We start from the raw sequence: 20546 nt of genomic DNA, 5'->3' as shown, positions 1-20546 counted from the left end.
AAATAACACTGTTTCTTTTACTGCAGTTTTATTGCAGTAAAACAGCCATTTAACTTCAGTACACTGCAGATATTCTGCAAAAATACCACAGTCGACTGCAGTTACTCCACTTTGACTGCAGTTTCAAAACGGCAATATTTTTTTTGTAAGAGACAGAACGCACTGCCTCTGTCTGCAATGCTGCAAGGCAAATGCAGGGTTCTATTGGAAATTCATGTAGGCTACATCTTGTGTACCAAAACGCAATAACACTGTCGGTCTAACCGAAACATCACTGACTGTCTAATCGAGGCGTAGAGACCCGACGCTGCCGCCAACTGTGAGGACCAACAAACAAGGAAGCACGTCGTTACGTATCAATGTAGACATTTGAATCATTATTTCATCCACCCAATGGAATTGTCATCCGCCCTATGGCATGGTCGAGACAAGGGGTAGCAACCTAAAAGGACACTAACATGTAAGTATTTTACATTTTGTATCCGATACATCAGTCATTCCAGTTCCGTTTAGGGATACTCTCAGGAATTCTGTATCCCGATGGCCAACATCAGCATGTTCGTGGTCTATGGCTGTCATTACTGTAAAGCCAACGAACGTGGATGCCGTTACCCAGTGGCGCACATGTTTTACTCCAATTTTTTCTCTCAGCTTTGCATAGTCTAAACTGATTAAAGCATTGTTGTTCCTCAGTCACATCGGGCTTAATGATGGTTGATAGATAAACAAAAGCGTCTACAGCATCAACAACATCTGGTCGTATCTAGCCTATTTAATCATTTACATTGCGTAGGAAGCATTACAAGGGCATTCTGTATAGGCTGTAAATGAGTTAGTTCATTCAATACAGTCACCATACGGACTGATGGGCTGATAACCGACTGTTTGATTATTATTATTATTATTGACCATTATTTTACAATTAGGTGGATTTAACTGGCTACCTGTCCATTGGTATATGCCTTAGCATATATTCTATTTACAGGAGTATGAGAGGATTCACTCGAATACTTTTTGGGTTATTAGCGCATTAATTTGCTGCCGGATTTGCCCATCATGACAAGAGGAAGTGTTGAGGCGTGACACCGAGGAAAACAATGGAAGAAAACGAAATGGATATTATATAGGGCGAAACTAAACTTGGTGGCATAATTTCGCCTGGTATTATTCCGTTATAACAGTGCCACAGCAGCGATTTGGTTTTGGTCTCATTGTTGTACCCCGAATAGCCTACATATCTGAGCAATGAGCGGTCGACATGCAGGGTGTTTATATATAAGACACCTACGTCTCTTCTGCATAGGCCTACTGGGTTTCCGATCATACTCCCATCCTTTGTCTATGCAGTCGCGCAACAAAGCCATGCAGCGCGCAACACAGTTTTATGCATGTTATTGTATTCACTCAGGTTATTATTAAAAGGGTCAAGCACTAACACCTGCGTCTCTATGTTCAAACAGTGACACCTGCGTCTCTATGGTCAAACAGTGACACCTGCGTCTCTATGGTCAAACAGTAACACCTGCGTCGCTATGGTCAAAAAGTGACACATGCGTCTCTCGTGTTGCTTCCTCGTACTTAGTCAACATGGCAAAATGTCTTCCATGCAGTCTCCAAACGCTACAAGTGAGTGGCGTGCCTGCATTAAGCACCTGCTCTTTTACAAAAGCACAGTGAAATAGGCTTTGGCCCAATGAATGCATACCAACCTACTAAAAGATAAACCTTATGCTTACTAATGGTACACATTATGTACATCATATGGTCTGTAACCTTTGGTAACCAGTATTTGCATATAAACCTATAGCATACTGAATAAAACAGAAATGTTGACCACAAAAAATAAGAAAAAAGAAATGTCCCCTATATCTTGTATGCCTGGGAATATATTGTCATTACACTATAACAGTCTCTGTGAGAATTTGATATCAAATCTGAACCACTGCCAGACCAGGCTTGACACATGGCATTTTTACACACTTAAAACCCTTCTCTGTTTCCCCATGCCTGTAACATTTTGATATTTTAAGAGTGATTCTCAGTAACACCTGATCCCTTGTCCCTTATACATAATTGACAGGGGTCTCCCATGTGAGCTTGTCCATTGTTAAGTGCCCATTTACTCTGGTGTGCATACCCCCTCCCCCATGAGACCACTACTCACTTTAAAAACCACATGAAAAATGTGTCCTGTTGACCGAGTGACAGCAGTGGTTGCAGAGGGCAACGTGTTGAAGGTCTTAAACCAATAACGGTCCCCAGACCCTCCATACCCTCCCCGACCAATCCTACTGTATGCCACTATGTGGATGGAGAGAGTATCCTCTGTGTGTCATGGTGTGGTTGCAATAAATTATATAGATGTTAATCATAATAAGTTTTGATCCAAGGACCATACATTTTAGGGTCATATAGAATAAGGTAGTGTAAACCTAAGTGTGTGTGTGTGTATGCGTGTGTGTAAGTATGATATGATTGAATGTGTGTGTGTGTGTGCTAGTGAGGAGTTCAAAGGAAAGAATAAGACCTGTATGCTTCATATCCCTATGTTTCTTGTTATACTGTGTATGCACGACCATGCCTGCCATAAGCCCATGCAATAGCAATGAGAACTGTATACGGTCTGGACTCTGGTTAGGCATCCCCAGCCTAGTTCTGGTTAGCGAGGTTCAGCCTCCTCCCTCTCCGTGCCACCTGCTCCACATTTGAGCCTGGCAAACTGATATTGCCTGAGTGAGCTCCATTTGGCACAATAACGAGAGGTAGCCACCAAAACAAACCACTTATCAGTGGTATGCTATCCAATACTGTGTGTGTGTGTGTGTGTGTGTGTGTGTGAGAGAGGTAGGTCAAGTTAGTATGTGATGTAATGTACATGAAATCTAAAAGAAAACATGACTGAGTGAACTTTATAAGGATAGAGATACTCTCTACTCAGCTATATAGTTTACCAAGCTACAAGTTACTTCACACCAGAAGAACTTAAGCTACACTAAAGCGACCCGAGAAATATATAGTTTACTCAACTGAAGTTACTTCACAAAAGTTCACTACATCTAAACTACTTTGTGATATATTATAATCTAAATCTTAAATGTCATAGACTACAAAGTGCAAGAACAGATCACTCTGGAGTCAGGTGTTAACAGAATGTGTAATTTATTAAATGCAAGTGAGAATTAGACATGTCTGATGTCGAAAGAGAAAGGAAATTCTTGCAGAAAGAAAATATAGGTGAAGTAGGCGTGTAGCGTGGAGTTCCAGTAGTTAGCTAAATCAAATCAAATGTATTTGTCACATACACATGGTTAGCAGATGTTAATCCACTCCATGGTAAAAAATGTTTTTTTAAAGTAACTGAAAGCACTACTGAGATTTAAATTTAGTTAAAATACCACCAAGCTATTGCAAAATGTAGTTAAATTACTAATTGAACTACAGTTAAAGTCGGAGGTTTACATACACTTAGGTTGGAGTCATTAAAACTTGTTTTTCAACCACTCTACAAATTTCTTGTTAACAAACTATAGTTTTGGCAAGTCTGTTATGTCATGCGGGACTAAGTGGGTGAGGAAGGAATCAGACGCAGAGAGTTCCACAGGGAAAAGGTGCACTTTAATGCGGCACAAAATAACAAGCCCACAACACAGTGCGCGGACAATAATGTGGACCACCCAAAACACAGGGTGCCAGGTCCAGAACACGAACACCTCTACCTAATGCACACACACGTAACAAAAATACAATCCCGCACAAAACAAGGGCGGGTACACGTACTTTAAATAAGGAAGCCCCTTAAGCACATACAACAGGACACATGTGAAACTCATAAGACAAAACAAACAGACAACGAAAAAGGGATCGGTGGCAGCTAGTAGGCCGGTGACGACGACTGCTGAGCACCGCCCGAACAGGCAGGGGAGCCAACTTCGGCGGAAGTCGTGACAGTAACCCCCCCCCTGACTCGCGGCTCCCGCAGCGTGGGAGATCCGGGTGGAGGCGGTGGAAGTCTCTCAGGAGGGAAGGATCCAAAATGTCCCCCACCGGTACCCAGCACCACTCCTGCGGACCGTACCCCTCCCAGTCCACGAGGTACTGTAGGCCCCACACCCAGCGTCTTGAGTCCAGAATGCCACGTACTGTGTACGCCAGGGACCCCTCGATGTCCAGAGGGGGCGGAGGGACCTCAGGCACCTCACGTTCCTAAAGGGGACCAGCCACCGTCGGCCTGAGGAGAGACACATGAAACGAGGGGTTAATAAGATAATACCTAGGAAATTGTAACCTGTAACACACCTCGTTTATTCTCCTCAGGACTTTAAATGACCCGACATACTGCGGCCCCAGCTTTCGGCAGGGCTGGCGGAGGGGCAGGTTTCGGGTCGAGAGCCAGACCCGTTCCCCTGGTGCGAACACGGGGGCCTCACTGCGGTGCTGGTCAGCGCTCCTCTTCTACCGTTCCCCTGCCAGTCTCAGCGACTCCTGGACGGCTTTCCAGGTGTTCTTGGAGCGCTGTACCCATTCCTCTACTGCAGGAGCCTCGGTCTGGCTCTGATGCCAGGGGGCCAGGACGGGCTGGTAACCCAACACACACTCAAAAGGGGATATGTTCGTTGAGGAGTGGCGGAGGGAGTTCTGAGCGAGCTCAGCCCAAGGAACATACGATTAGAAACAATGTTCAGGCACCCCATAGTGCCGGAAGTAATGGGTAAAATAAGGCCTCCGCAGTCTGCAGGGCCATAGAGGGACCGGGCAACGGGATGAGACGGCAGGACTTAAAACCGATCCACAACGACCAGGATCGTAGTACTTCCCTGGGACGGGGAAAAGTCGGTAAGAAAGTCCACCGATAAGTGTGTCCACGGCCGTTGTAGAACGGGGAGGGGCTGTAACTTCCCTCTATGCAAATGTCGAGGAGCCTTGCTCTGAGCGCACACCGAGCAGGAGGAGACATAATCTCAAGTCCTTAGCCAACGTGGGCCACCAGTATCTCCCCCTAAGATTCCGCACTGTCCTCTCGATGCCAGGATGACCCGAGGAGGGTAGAGTATGAGCCCAACGGATTAGTTTATCCCGGGCACCCCTCGGCACGTACTGAGCCCCTGCTGGACAGTGAGGGGGGGCTGGCTCTAACCGTGAGGCCCTCTCTATTTCCGTATCCACCTCCCATACTACCGGTGCCACGAGACATGAAGGTGGAATGATGGGAGTCGGCTCAACGGACCACTCCTCGGTATCATAGAGGCGGGACAGCGCGTCGGCTTTGGTGTTTTGGGAGCCTGGCCGGTACGAGATGGTGAAACGAAACCGGGTAAAAAAAACATGGCCCATCTAGCCTGACGCGGATTTAGTCTCCTCGCTGCCGGGATATACTCGAGATTACGATGGTCAGTCCAGATGAGAAAAGGGTGCTTCGCCCCCTCAAGCCAATGTCTTCACACCTTCAGAGCCTTGACTACAGCTAACTACTCCCAGTCCCCTACATCAGTTTCGCTCCGCCAGACCAAGCTTCCTCGAAAAGAAGGCACAAGGGCAGAGCTTTGGTGGCACGCCCGAGCGCTGGGACAGCACCGCCCTAACCCCCGCCTCGGACGCGTCCACCTCCACTATGAACGCTAAAGAGGGGTCCTGATGCGCCAACACTGGCGCATTGGTGAACAGCTCCTTCAGACGACTGAAAGCTCTGCCCGCCTCTGATGACCAACGCAAGCGCACCGGTCCTCCCTTCAGCAGTGAGGTAATGGGAGCAGCCACCCGACCAAAACCCCGGATAAACCTCCGGTAGTAATTGGCAAACCCTAAAAACCGATGCACCTCTTTCGCCGTGGTCGGAGTAGGCCAATTACGCACGGCTGTAACGCGGTCACTTTCCATCACCAACCCGGAGGTGGAAATACGATAACCCAGGAAGGAAACAGCCTGTTTGAAGAACACACATTTCTCGGCCTTGCAATACAGGTCATGCTCCAGCAGTCGCCCAAGTACCTTACGCACCAGAGACACGTGCGCCACGCGTGTGACAGAATAGATCAACATGTCATCGATGTACACTACCACCCCTTGCCCGAGCAGGTCTCGGAGAATCTCATCTAAGAAGGATTTGAAGACGGCTGGAGCATTTTTCAACCCATATGGCGATGGGTTGATGAGAGGTAGTGGGTAACTAAACCCCACTGTGATAGAATTTAGACCTCGATAATCTTCTTCACAAAAAAAAGAAGCTTGAGGAGATGGGTGATGCGGAGGGCCGAATGTATCCCTGTCCCAGCGATTCAGCAACATATGTCTCCATAGCTACTGTCTCCTCCTGGGACAATGGGTACACGTGACTCCTAGGAAGTGCAGCGTTCTCCAAGAGGTTTATCGCGCAGTCCCCTCGACGATGGGGTGGTAATTGGGTTGCCTTCCTTTTACTGAAGGCGATAGCCAAATCGGCATATTCAGAGGGAAAGCGCACGGTGGAAACCTGGTCTGGACTCTCCACCGTAGTTGCACCAATGGCAACTTCTATACACCTGCCTGAACACCCTATAAGAGCCCCCTGTCGCCAGGAAATCTCTGGGTTGTGCTGAGCTAGCCAGGGAATTCCCAACACCACTGGAAACGCAGGTGAATCGATAAGGAACAGACTAATCTGCTCCTTATGACTCCCCTGCGTTACCATGCCCAGTGGCACCGTGGCCTCCCTGACCCCTTTCTCCATCGATGGGAGAGGAGGTGCGGCTCCTGACCATGTGAGGTGCGGGATTCTGTCACGCGGGACTAATGGTCCACCCAAAACCACAGGCCAGGTCCAGAACACGAACACCTCTACCTAACGCACACACGTAACAAAAATACAATCCGCACAAAACAAGTGTCTAATGAGTGCACGGGGAAGGTAGGTCCCTAACGACACAAGGTCGTGACAGGTTAGACAAAACAATCAGACATCTACTTTGTGCATGACACCAGTAATTTTTCCAATAATTGTTTACAGACAGATTATTTAACTTATAATTCACTGTATCACAATTCTAGTGGGTCATACACTAAGTTGACTGCCTCTAAACAGCTTGGAAAATTCCAGAAAACTATGTAATGGCTTTAGAAGCTTCTGATTAACATCATTTGAGTCAGTTGGAGGTGTACCCGTGGATGTATTTCAAGGCCTACGTTCAAACTCCGTGCCTCTTTGCTTGACATAATAGGAAATTCAAAAGAAATCAGTCAAGACCTCAGAATTTTTTTGTAGACTTCCACAAGGCTGGTTCATCCTTGGAAGCAATTTCCAAATGCCTGAAGGTACCACGTTCATCTGTACAAACAATAGTACGCAAGTATAAACACCATGAGACCAGGCGTTCTGTGTCCTAGAGATGAACGTACTTTGGTGCGAAAAGTGCAAATCATTCTCAGAACAACAGGAAAGGACCTTGTGAAGATGCTGGAGGAAACAGGTGCAAAAGTATCTATATCCACAGTTAAACAAGTCCTATATCGACATAACCTAAAAGGCCGCTCAGCAAGGAAGAAGCCACTGCTTCCATACTGCGGTTTGCAACTGCACATGGGGACAAAGATCGTACTTTTTGGAAAATGTCCTCTGGTCTGATGAAACAAAAATATAACTGTTTGGCCATAATGACCATCGTTATGTTTGGAGGAAAAAGGGGGACGTTTGCAAGCTGAAGAACCCCATCCCAACTGTGAAGCACGGGGGTGGCAACATCATGTTGTGGGGGTGATTTGCTACGGGAGGGACTGGTGCACTTCACAAAATAGATGGCATCATGAGGTGTGAAAATTATGTGGATATATTAAAGCAAAATCTCATGAGATCAGTCAGGAAGTTAAAGCTTGGTCAGAAATGGGTCTTCCAAATGGACAATGACCCCAAGCACACTTCCAAAGTTGTGGCAAAATGGCTTAAGGACAACAAAGTCAAGGTATTGGAGTCTCCATCACAAAGCCCTGACGTCAATCCTATAGAAAATCTGTGGGCAGAACTGAAAAAGAGTGTGCGAGCAAGGAGGCCTACAAACCTGACTCAGTTACACCAGCTCTATCAGGAGGAATGGGCCAAAATTCACCCAACTTATTGTGCAAAGCTTTAATTTACCCAAAACATTTGAGCCAGGTTGAACCATTTAAAGGCATTGCTACCAAATACTAATTGAGTGTATGTTAACTTCTGACACACTGGGAATGTGAAGAAAATAAATTAAAGCTTAAATAAATCACTCTCTAATATTATTCTGACATTTCACAATCTTAAAATAAAGTGGTGATCCTAACTGTCCTGAAACAGACAATTTTTACTCTGATTAAATGTCAGGAATTGTGAAATACTGAGTTGAAATGTATTTGGCTAAGGTGTATGTAAACTTCCGACTTCAACTGTACATGTAGTTCACTACTCCCTAACACTGGATAGTGGCTAGTTTGGTTGACAGACACGAATTTGTTCATTATATGTTATTTTCAAACGTACTGTATCCCCTTTTAAAGCAATGCGGTTATCTGCAATGCTTTGTCAAATACTCTAGCGAAGATACAAGTTATTGCAATGCCTAGTGTACGGTAGATAGATACCACTCTTCCCTGTCTTCATTTGCATGAAGAAAATAATTGAAATAGCTTGACATTGAAAGACAACTGTCAAACTGACTCACATTTTACAGTACTGAGCTGATGTGAGACTTGTTAGCACTGTAATAAATCAAATCAAATGTTATTTGTCACATGCATTGTACACCACAGGTGTAGACTAACACTGAAATGAGAGTTAAATACAACCTAATACCGAAGCATGTCTGTTCTGTAATATATTCTCAAATATTTAATTGTGTGTGTTATGCTGTGTGTAATGAACTGAGAAGCATGATTGTTGCTGACACGGATGTTCAGATGAAGGAAATTAGACCGTGTACAATGCACACCACCGTGGCACTCAGGGCGATGTTAACAAATTAGCAAAATGATCCTTCACAATAACACTTGTGTCTGTAGGCACCACACACTACAACAAAAGCTAGCGTAAACCGTGGGAAAGCTAGGCTACTGCATGCGCTCTCAGGAGTGACGTGTCAAGGCCTTCAAGAAGGCGGAAGTTTAAAAAAATCCTTAGGCGTTCACTGAGGGCGTAGAAGGCCCTCACTGTTTCCCACTGCCCTCCACTCTCCATGTGGTTGAACTGGTTGACCTATATCCTGCTCTGAGTGTTCCTGTAGCTTCACTGTGAGGTCTGGTTCATTTGTAGCGCAGTGTTTATTTTTTCAGTCTCTCTTTTCATCTCTGAAGTTGAGGCAAGCCCAACCTCGGCAGGCAGTGAGCATCAGGGTCAGCAGACACGGGTAATTAATTAGCATCATTTACATGGTGGCCTCTCCTCACCCCTCAGAAAGCTCATATAAGGGTAAGTCTGGCTTGGAGATGTCTGATTGGCTTACTGGAGGTCATTTCTTCCAGTCGGTTTCACCTGCGATCCGACACATCAACAGCAGATAGCGAGCCTGCCTGGAAAAGTAGGGCAGAAGGTTCATCTGTGTGTGTCGGTATGCGTCTTATTTTGGATGGAATCGGACCTTTACACAGTGATTTGTACAGTAAATGGACATAATTTTCCCCCACTCAACAAACTCTTACCTATCCCCATCAAAATCACCCTACTCCTATAGGCCTGAGGCAGCACATTACACAACTCAAACCACACACAGTCAGAGGGATAGAGACCAATCCTCCTTTAAATCCTCCCAGTATACAGCATTTCTGGCTTTGGTTGGCTTTGATTTAATTCATCACACGTGTATGCACACAACTCACAAATGTAGATTTGCATATGTATATGATAAACTATATAACATCTGAGGAAGGATGCATTGGTGTGTCCCAATTTATGACTCTCAGCCGCCAAAGACAAATAGTGCTGGGGTGCAACCAGGGGAGGTGAGAGTAGAAAGAGCCGTCCCCTCTCCTACTAGTGTTTCGTAGGATACCCAAACTTCACTACTTTTTTGATACTAGAACATAAAAAACAAAAGTAACACAAACTAGAATTTGTGTTACTTTTGGTCAAATGTGTCTCATGTCATATACCGATTGAGAGGATCGAGTGTCTAGTAATTTGGCTGAATCTTTTCATGGTGGCAGTAGCTAGCCAGGCTACTTTGGCTTGGTCATGCAACTGACACAGCACAAGCCACTTTTGAGAAGCAAGTGAGAGGAGAGAGAAAATTCAGTATCAGTAACCACTAGCCAGCCAACAGCCCTGGGGGGAGCATTGCACCCTGGGAAGTGAAATCGTAGTATGCTGTGTAAAATCCATTGTATTTATATGGTGTGTTAACTATTGCAATATAGAAGCTTCAAAGTGTTTTTATATCGTTTTGGAACTAAACCATTCATTTAATAGATTAAATTATTTAGCTTTAAAGAATTAATGAATCACAGGAGGTTGGTGGAACCTTAATTGGGGAGGACAGGTTTGTGGTAATGGCTGGAGTGGAATATATGAATGGTTTCAAATAAATCAAACACATGGTTTGATGCCATTCCATTCACTCCATTATTATGAGGTGTCTTCCCCTCAGCAGCCTCCACTGTAATGAATCATAGGTCATTTGACCCAATATAAGAGATTAAAAAAAATAACCCTGGGTCTCTGATATGGTTTTGCATAAGGTACATTTAAGGTATTCTTCTGTTAATGTGGGATTTATTTTTTGCAAGAAATTTAATAAAGAATTGGCCGCAGGGTGATGTTAGCCCTGTGAGCAGCAAGTGGAAAGCCATTATTGGGTCAGTGCCTGCCTTGTCCAGTCTCATTAGCTCCAATAGAGTGAGTTGTGCCCTGTGGGGTGTACTGTTACTGCAATGAGCTGGAAGGCTGAGGGATTTTTCCACACATACCTTTCTGTACAGGAGGACATCACACACTGGTTGGCACATTATGTGTGTCAATGGAATCCATCCATTAAGAAAGCTATTGATATTAAATAGAGTTTAACCACACTGGGGACATCTGTACCTGGAGTCTCCCCACAGCCCAGTTACACATCTGACTCACCTGTTGTTCTGAGGCAGTACCAGGAAGTGCTGATTAGGCTTCAAGATCAGCCAAGAGGTTTCAAAGTTCACATTTCTTTCAAATAGGATGGAATGGCCTCATCCAAAATACTGAACGTGCCAATCCCAAGGGAGACTGGGCAGGGCATCGGTTTGATATCAAGAGAGCGCAATGTGCTGCTCAACTGCTGTGTAGGGAGATACAGGCTGTTAAAACTGCTGCTACTGCTGCTGTTAGTGAAAAACTTTGGTAGGGAAGCTTTGGGGATTTAAAATGCCTTTTAGCTCAGTGGATACAGTATGTTAGATACTGTACTAGTGGATGAACCAAATGGATCACCTGACAGAACTAGTCTCATCTGCTATATGGAATACATATCAACAGAAGGGAAACGAAAAGACAGTCAGCACATCTTTAGAAGGAAAATAACTTAAAGTAAAAGGAAGTAAAACTGAAGATCAGTTACCCTGACTTGGTATGTACAGTAAACAGTTTTTGAATAGGTCTGAAAGGAAATCTCTGAATACACATGGCTGAATCAACTGTGGTTGAGGTACCTGTATCAAGCACAAATATGAAAGACATCTAGTTTAAATGGCACACAGTTGTATTGTATATTCATTCCATAATAGAGCAGTAAAGTGTAATAACATCAACTTACTGTGAGTAGGATTCCAAAGGGCACCCTGGACCCAGTGTCACTACAGCTACTGTGACTGTGACATGTGGTAGGGTACAATGTAATGTGCGTAACCAGAGTACATTTGTATAAATTGTAGCTAAGGAGATGGACTGCACATTTGGAAATGTAGGACCTATTTCCTACCTTATGAAAAACGAAATCGTAATATTTCAAATTCTTCACTGGTCTTATCATGCATAGCCTGCAGAAGCATCATGAAGGGAAGCTTAGTAACTACCTGTTTAATTGGGAGGTAATGTCCTATGATAATGGCATCTGGACAATGATAACAGAAAACTGCTGCCACAACCAGGATCATAAACGTATGAGTCCTGTCCGCCCCATGTGTTTCAGGCTGGCCCTGCCTTACGCTTCAGGCACCCAGAGGAAAAACTAGCCACTAACACACACACGGGACTGATAATAATAATAATAATAATATATGCCATTTAGCTGACGCTTTTATCCAAAGCGACTTACAGTCATGTGTGCATACATTCTACGTATGATACATAGGCATACTATAGGTACAGTGGGAGTGTGTGACAGATAGTCAGTTAAAGATGGAGAACTGGGACCTACAGTGTGGCGTATTGTTTAGACTGAGCGCGTGTAGCTGTATGAGATGCGTTACGGCCCAGATGTTGGAGAGAGACAGACAGACACTGTTGTTTCCATGCTGAGTCCAGGGCCTGGCGTTCTGGCAATGTCATAGTGCCCAGCCTCAGCCCCAGTCAAGATCTCTGCTGGCCTGAGGGACAACCTGCTGACGCCTACTCACTGAGGGCCCGGCTGTCTGTCCGTATGTCTGTCTGTCCCTGGCTGTCTGTCTGGCAGTTCTATACCTGCAATGCCATTTCTTTCTGTCTGTCAGTTCTTGTTTGCAGCTCTGTCTACTGTCAGTTCTTGTTTGCAGCTCTGTCTACTGTATGATGTAAGATGTTGTTTTCTTGTGGCTGCTATGTATGGAGTGTATCCCTCTGTCTCGCTAGTGCTTTTGGGGTGACTGTGCAGCACGTGACTCTGATCATGATGTCCATAATGTGCACTGATCACCTCATAATTCATCATCAGGCACTAGTCAGAACGATGCTGCTCATCTATGACATACTGGTACTCCTACAGTATGTAAACATATTGGCTGTAATGGATTGAATACATGATGTAAGACTTCAGTGCACATCATGGACATAATGATCAGAGTCATGTGAAAAAAAGTATTCACCTCTGCTTTTTTTTCTCATTACAACCTGTAATTTAAATGGATTTTATTTGGATTTCATGTAATGGACATACACAAAATAGTCTAAATTGGTGAAGTGAAATGAAAAAAAAAAAAAAATGCTATGAAGACCCTAAATAAGATCTGGAGCAACTAATTACCTTCAGAAGTCACATAATTAGTTAAATAAAGTCCACCTGTGTGCAATCTAAGTGTCACATGATCTGTCACATGATCTCAGAATATATACACCTGTTCTGAAAGCCCCCAGAGTCTGCAACACCACTGGGCAAGGGTCAGCAACAAGCAAGCGGCACCATGAGGACCAAGGAGCTCTCCAGACAGGTCAGGGACAAAGTTGTGAAGAAGTACAGATCTGGGTTGAGTTATAAAAAATATTAGAAACTTTGAACATCCCACCATTAAATCTATTCTTAAAAAATGGAAAGAATATGGCACCACAACAAACCTGCTAAGAGAGGGCCACCCATAAAAACTCACGGACCAGGCAAGGAGGGCATTAATCAGAGGCAACAAAGAGACCAAAGATAACCCTGAAGGAGCTGCAAAGCTTCATAGCGGAGATTGCAGTATCAGTCCATAGGACCACTTTAAGCCATACACTCCACAGAGCTGGGCTTTACAGAAGAGTGGCCATAAAAAAATAAGCAAACATGTTTGGTGTTCGCCCAAAGGCATGTGGGAGACTGCCCAAACATGTAGAAGAAGGTACTCTGGTCAGATGACTCAAATGTAGCTTTTTGGCCTTCAAGGAAAACGCTATGTCTGGTGAAAACCTAACACCTCTCATCACCCCGAGAACACCACCCCTACAGTGAAGCATGGTGGTGGTAGCATCATGCTGTGGGGATGTTTTTCATCGTCAGAGACTGGGAAACTGGTCAGAATTGAAGGAATGATGGATGGCGCTATATAGAGGAAAATGATTGAGGGAAACCTGTTTCAGTCTTATAGAGATTTGAGACTAGGACAGAGGTTCACCTTCCAGCAGGACAATGACCCAAGCATACTGCTAAAGCAACACTGAGTGGTTTAAGGGGAAACATTTAAATGTATTGGAATGGCCTAGTCAAAGCCCAGACCTCAATCCAATTGAGAATCTGTGGTATGACTTAAAGATGTATACATGCGGAACCCATCTAACTTGAAGAAGCTGGATCTTCAAAGTGTTGTATTGTGTTGTGTAAATCAAATTATATTGTCCTGCTTAGGGTCATTGTCCTGCCGGACACCCCAAAAATCCATTTTAATTCCAGGTTGTCAGGCAACAAAATAGGAAAAATGCCAAGGGGGGTGAATACCAAGCCAGTGTAATGTTTGTGATGAGAGTCAGAACTTTTTTTTTTTTATTCAACTAGGCAAGTCACTTAAGAACAAATCTTTATTTACAATGATGACCTAGGAACAGTGGGTTAACTAACTGCCTTGTTCAGGGGCAGAACAACATATGCTTTACCTTGTCAGCTCAGGGATTCAATCTAGCAACCTTTCGGTTACTGGCCCAACGTTCTAACCACTAGGCTAGCTGCTGCCCACAACTTACTGTAAGTGCTCAACTTGGGTGGTATTAGCCTACACAGCACATGCAATGGGTGTCGACCACCTCATAAAATGTCCTGATATTATTTTTTTGAGGGCATACAGTATGGATGTACTGTGACTGTATAAAGATAAACAGTATGGAGAACAATACTACCCTGGGGCCAAACAGAGATGAAGGAATATCAGGGTTTTAATAGTGTACTTTGTAGACTAGACACAATGGTTAGATCAGTATCGGAGATTGTTCTAATGGAAATAGTATGTTTGCTGTTGCCTGAACCTCCCAGGAACATTGAGCCAACGGGGGCTGAAAGACAACAATGTTAGTGGGCTGTTCCCTGGTTCGTTTTGTAGTGATTGGTTAAATTTGAGTTTTTCTTTCGGACATCTATGACGTTGCAATCGGACCATACATTGTCTGATCTCAGCAGGCAAAACCAAATCTTCTGTGTGCTCTGGACCAATCCGTCACAAGACAGATACAGAAACATACAGTTCTTCCCCAAATTATTGATTTTCAAATATGTTTAGTTTAATATTTTCCCTAAAAATTATGTTTAACAGCGTCAAGTTACAGTACCTTATTACCGAACTTAAACCTGATAATAAGTGTGTTACATCCATATTCCATCCTCTGTTGTAGTTGAGGAATGGAGGTCGAATGAAGATTTACTATTGAAAGTGCTTCCCTTCTAGGAACAACAGGTGAGAAATGAGTAGGGTGGCTTCCCTACCCTGCTATTTTATGTGAGACAGTGGTTCTACCCAGAGCCACGTATTTAGGGTGCGTTTGTAAATTCACTCTGGCAATCTACTCCCGAAAGTTCAGAGCACTCTGGTTTGAGTGTATCAGAGCGAAGAATAATTGATGAATTTACAAACAGCCTAGCACCGTGGTTATGACAGGTGTCAGTAAACATTGGCTAAAAAACTGTCATTAAACCTTAAGATAACATGAAAACAGTATAACCAGCTCTGCTAGGGTGAGTGAAATGGTCCAAGTGAGGTGTTCTCTCATTTGTGACTAAAAGTAGCTTGCAAGCTTATCAACATTAGCCAGTTAGCTTGGGTGCATGATTGCTGCTGTGAGGTCAGATTGCTCGGATCAACTCTACTTCTCGGCCAGAGCGTCCAGTGTGCACTATGAATTTACAAACGGACAATCTGACAACACTCTGAATTTAGGAATGGCCCAGAATGCACTCTTGACTATCCAGGGTAAATTTACGAATGCACTCTTAAAGAGTTGGGCCTTTGAGGTTTCTGAATTATGATGCATTTGCATGACACTACAACATTCTATGGCAGCCATGTTAACTCCCCATTAAAATGACAAGGGGGATATTTAAACAATGCTATGGAACTGAATGTCTAGAATAAGAACAGAATAAAAAAAATCTAAAAGTTGTCCCAAATCTAAAGATATGGCTCTGGTTCTACCTCTTGGCTCTGCATGCAATAGCCATGTGAGCGCCTCCAACAACACATCAAAGGAAACTGTTTACCAAAGAGGAGGAAACCCTCCTCACTCCAAAGCAAACACTGCTGCTATTCATAAGAATGAGCTGCTATTCATAAGAATGAGGACCGGTAGCCCCTTTGCTTATTCATCTGAGCTCCCTCATTTTGATCTCACTTTGATATAGAAATGAAAAGACTCGAAGATCCCAATATAAATGGAACAGGTCTGTAAAACACTAGAAGTTTTGCCAAATCTTGTGTTTGGGCCTTGTTTTTCTTCATATATCCGTTGCACTGGGATACGCAAACAACTAAATAACAGACATCACCCCATGGCTCATTGTGAACATTGTACCCTGGCTCAAGTGCGTCCTTCCAGCTCCAGACTAGTTCCCATAGTCTAATCTAGAGTCTTACTCTCTCTCTCTCTCTCTCAAACTATCTGAGGGAAATGGGGATATCTCCACTTGGCCATCAATCAACTGCTCAATACGATTTAATTAGGATTTAATCAAATGTTCTGGTCTGGCTCACCACCGCATACTCTTATATCTGCAATCATCATGACCATTGTTGCTGAAGCCAGATAGTACTCGTCTTTCTCTGTTTTCTCTGTTGTTTTAACAGCAGTAACAGACCACCAGTGCCATCATTTCATGCAGAATTATGAGGACAATATTACTACTACTACTACTGTATATGGCATGTAGCCAAAAACCCTGATGTCATAAACATCCTCAAAGCTGTGAAAATCAGGTTTTTGGTGTTACCTTTGTGGACTGAGCGCAGAGGTTCTGGCAAATAATTGCTCATTTTGAGGATCCTGAAGGCAGCAGCAGATGATTTAACCTGTAAAGTGGCCCTCAGGGAAAATCAGGCAAAACCTGAGGGTATACCATAAAGGTGATGAGGTAAAGGGTGTATTTGTTTGTGTGTGTTATATTTTAGCGAGGGAGAGAGAGAGAAACACCTCACAAACACACAACACTGTGATAATTCACTTCAGAAGAGCTGAAGTGCTATTCTGTTCACGGTTAGGATAACGTTTCCCTATATACTGGTCCTGAAACGACCCCACACAAACAATGGCTGTGTGGCCGGCGGTCAGACTAGGCTATTTCATTCTCCTGTTCACACACAACATTCACATTCATTTGCTGCTCTAGTGAATATGTGTTCAAATAATGAGTTTGCATTTACAGTAGTTACCATTGTTTACGATCCACCCTTTGAGCTATAACCAGAGATGTGTGATCTAAAACGAGGTTATACTGCAGTTGTTATATTATATCATATATATTATGTTATACTGTATTCTACAGCAGTGGTGTGTGTGTGCGTGTCATGGTTGGCCAGTGGGCGGTGGTGGTAAGCCCTAGCCAATTATCCAGGTGGATTAGGTACTGTAGTGGTGGGCTGTCCCACATGGCTGTCATCAGCAGGATCTGTACGTCAGGATTGGGCGTTGAGCTGTCTCAGTGTTAGCCTTTAAGAGGCTTGGAGAGACTGGGTTAGAACCTGGGATACCTCCGTCTCTATCTCTCTCCCTGACTCAGTTTCCCTTACCCTGTGAGGAAGAGTGGAGGTAGGATGCAAATCATGCTTAATATTTCGCTTTCTAATGAGTATTTATTGTAATGCTTCATTATTGGTATTGGGGAGTAATTGAGAAAATCGTATGGTCAATCTGAGGATTTTATTTTATTCTGTGCGAGTTTAATCTTCAATCTGATTATATTGTTAACTAAATTATGTTGTACTGAGGAGAGGAGGGTTAGCATATTATGCGAAAAGTTGGTAAATAGTTTACAGGTCCTGCGTAGCTTCCAAAGCTGAGGAAGAAAGGATTTTCTCCAGTCTCAAAATAACAGATAACAGCAATATGCTTTAATTGCATACTTGAAACAGTTGTTAGCTTTTCTTTCCTAGTACTTGCTCACCAGGGTTTAGTTGATCATTCAACAAAGCATCACATGTTTATGGCTCTGAAGAATGTTGGCAGGCCAAACTGTTTCTGCAGGTATCCTGAAAGTTCTAAAGCAGTTGGATTGTATGGAATATAATTCTTTTCAAAAATGTAAACCAAGAATGGTCTGTACAAACCAAGCAACAAGGAGTATGTTTAATAAGGTATTTTTTATGTTTGAAATAATGATTTGGTCATGGAAATATCCAAGTGTTATCTGACTAAAGGCTTTCAGTTATTTTTCGTTGCTGTTGGAATAGGTTTAATGAGATGGAGTCTGAGCTGTATAATTTGATTTAAGCAGTAATACATGAGAGGTCATGTGTTATGACAATTGTATCATGGCTGTTACAACCAAGGCGAAGCCGTAGACCACCACAGCCATGATAAAAATGTTATAACACATGGCCTCTCATATATTATTGGTTACCAGCATTAAAAAGCAAGATTCTTTCCCAAACCATACAGTTTCTACAAAATGTGATGCTACATTCACTAACATTGGTTGTCAAGTGCAATTGTAGGCGCTTTCTGGTCATTAGTTCTATTCGTATTGGCTGCCATGTAACGCAAAACGACCCAAGCGCTGGTTGATAGTTCCAGAAATGTGCAGGTTGCTATGGTAAGCAAAAATGGTTACAATGGAGGCTCTTCCCCCTTGCTAGATAGCCAACTACACAGCTACCACACAATCACTAAAGCTGGAAAGACAACAAACTAGCTGCATTTTGTTTCGTTTTACCAGTTTTTCTATAGAAAATTCTTTATCCATAAAAATTATGTTGATACATGATTTTGACTGGCTGAGAAAAGCTGCCCGTCTGTCTTGCCCCGACTCCCAACACATTCATTATTATGGGACGCAGTGGAGATTGAATTTCAATATTGCAACCATGTTACAAATGTTGGACATAATGTATAATGCTTTATACAGTGGACAAGCTTATAAATTGCATGGCTTTGCAGATGAGACAGTGGATCTGTAAAGGTAGTAGTGTGTTGCTAGGTAATGACATAAACAATGGTACTTCTTATGAATATACTGGCCATGTGTATATTGTCTCATGAAATGGGTTGTTTGGATTCTGACGCTAATTGGTTGATACAGTATATGGGAGTTGTGGGACAATGCTCCCGCAAAATACCATGACGTGTTAATGTCATCATTCCACGGTCCTGCAGCCCAAGTATAAAATTCATAAAATATTTGAGTTTGGATTGTATTAATTTACCTGTCTGCCCATGACCGGTGCAACAATATATCATTTTACAAATGCGATCTCTTCTGTTCCAAGAATAAATGTGAAACTAATAATAGACCATGGACACTATAAACACCATTAACCAGCGCACGCTTATTGGATATTAGCTAAATCATTATTTACTGAAGTTCTTGTCTCTCATCATCATTGAATCTCTGCTAGCTAGTTACATGCCAATGATTTGTTTAGCACAGCAATGTTGAATTATTAGAATTAACGACTGGGTCAAAACATGACAAAACAACAAAACATCCAGCCCACTTGGGTAGCTACTTCAGAATGCAAAAGTTCTGGTGCAGGCCTGGAGGCAAGGGAAATAATGGCTGTGAATGGTCATCGGTGTGAGAGCTCACTCAATAGTTATTGGCTGCACCATGGAGAACAGAAAGTGCTGGATAGGCATTTTAGCACGATTTGAGTGGTGCGTCCCATTTTCAGCCAAAGAAGAGGCAAGGCCATGGACAGATCTTCCACTCATGTGCCATCAACGGCACTATTAACATTACCAACTAACTTGGTTAGCTCAGACTTGCCAACCCTAATAGTTGTTGCTTATGTAGGCCTTTATTAAATCATTATTTATTGAAGTTATTTTCTCTCATTGAATCTCTACTAGCTATCAAAATTCCAATGATTTGTTTATCTTAGCAATATCTAATGAATAGAATTATTAGAATGAATGACTGGGTCAAAGCAGCCCCTAGTCGTGAGTTATTTAAGCAATAAGGCACGAGGGGGTGTGGTATATGGCCAATATACCAAGGCTAAGGGCTGTTCTTGCGGAGTGCCTGGATACAGTCCTTAGCCATGGTATATTGGCCATATACCACAAACCCTGAGGTGCCTTATTGCAATTGAGTTGAGCTGGACCCAAGGAAAGAAACAATAAGCATCCAAAACACTCTTAAACTAGACTAGACTATTTCAACAACAGTTAACCAAAAATACAGTGGGTGGTCCGCCCAGTTCTAACTAGTGTTTTTAACAAAGTTTCCCCACGGGTAGTGTATGCCCATGGGCAACTAGTCTTGGTTCCCCCTTTTCCCATCAGCAAACAAACACCATAACCAAAAACAATACTCACAGGTGAGGACAAAGTGATATGGAGGTGCTCAAATAAAAAATAGCTCAATACATAAAGAGCAATAGAGAGACATAGTAGGAGAAGGTGAAACAGACATATGGCATTTACAGAGAGATTGAGCTCTAGAGCAAACAACTGACAGGGTTTTTAAACCAAGGGAAAAGGAACTGTGATTGGGTAGGAAACAGGAGGAGGTGTGTCTTCTGATTGATGATTGATTGGTGACTGATTGGGGAGTGATGATTTTCACCTGTGAGGG

The 20546-nt window shown here is 43.3% G+C and overlaps 1 protein-coding gene and 1 long non-coding RNA gene across 8 annotated transcripts in view; one reads left to right on the top strand and one right to left on the bottom strand.

The window, feature by feature from the left end:
- Positions 1-317: 317 nt before the first annotated feature.
- Positions 318-20546, top strand: part of LOC118361058 (solute carrier organic anion transporter family member 4A1-like) — a 43984-nt gene continuing 23755 nt past the window's right edge. For 2 of the 7 annotated variants that reach the window (XM_035740795.2, XM_052482832.1), the window contains exon 1: positions 11230-11522. The gene's annotated coding sequence lies outside the window, so the exon portion shown is untranslated. Of the gene's footprint in view, positions 461-11229; positions 11523-17455; positions 17561-20546 lie in introns of those variants that run through there. The other 5 variants (XM_052482834.1, XM_052482831.1, XM_052482833.1 and 2 more) reach the window with 4 other exon arrangements.
- LOC127912785 (uncharacterized) lies at positions 3599-20475 on the bottom strand. Its single transcript, XR_008083416.1, has 2 exons — positions 20288-20475; positions 3599-4228 (listed from the first exon to the last, which is right to left on the bottom strand). It is a non-coding gene; the product is annotated as an uncharacterized LOC127912785 (long non-coding RNA).

The sequence above is a fragment of the Oncorhynchus keta genome, chromosome 28 (genome assembly GCF_023373465.1).
Source record: "Oncorhynchus keta strain PuntledgeMale-10-30-2019 chromosome 28, Oket_V2, whole genome shotgun sequence".
NCBI lineage: Eukaryota > Metazoa > Chordata > Actinopteri > Salmoniformes > Salmonidae > Oncorhynchus > Oncorhynchus keta.
This window is presented reverse-complemented; position numbering and strand designations above follow the sequence as displayed.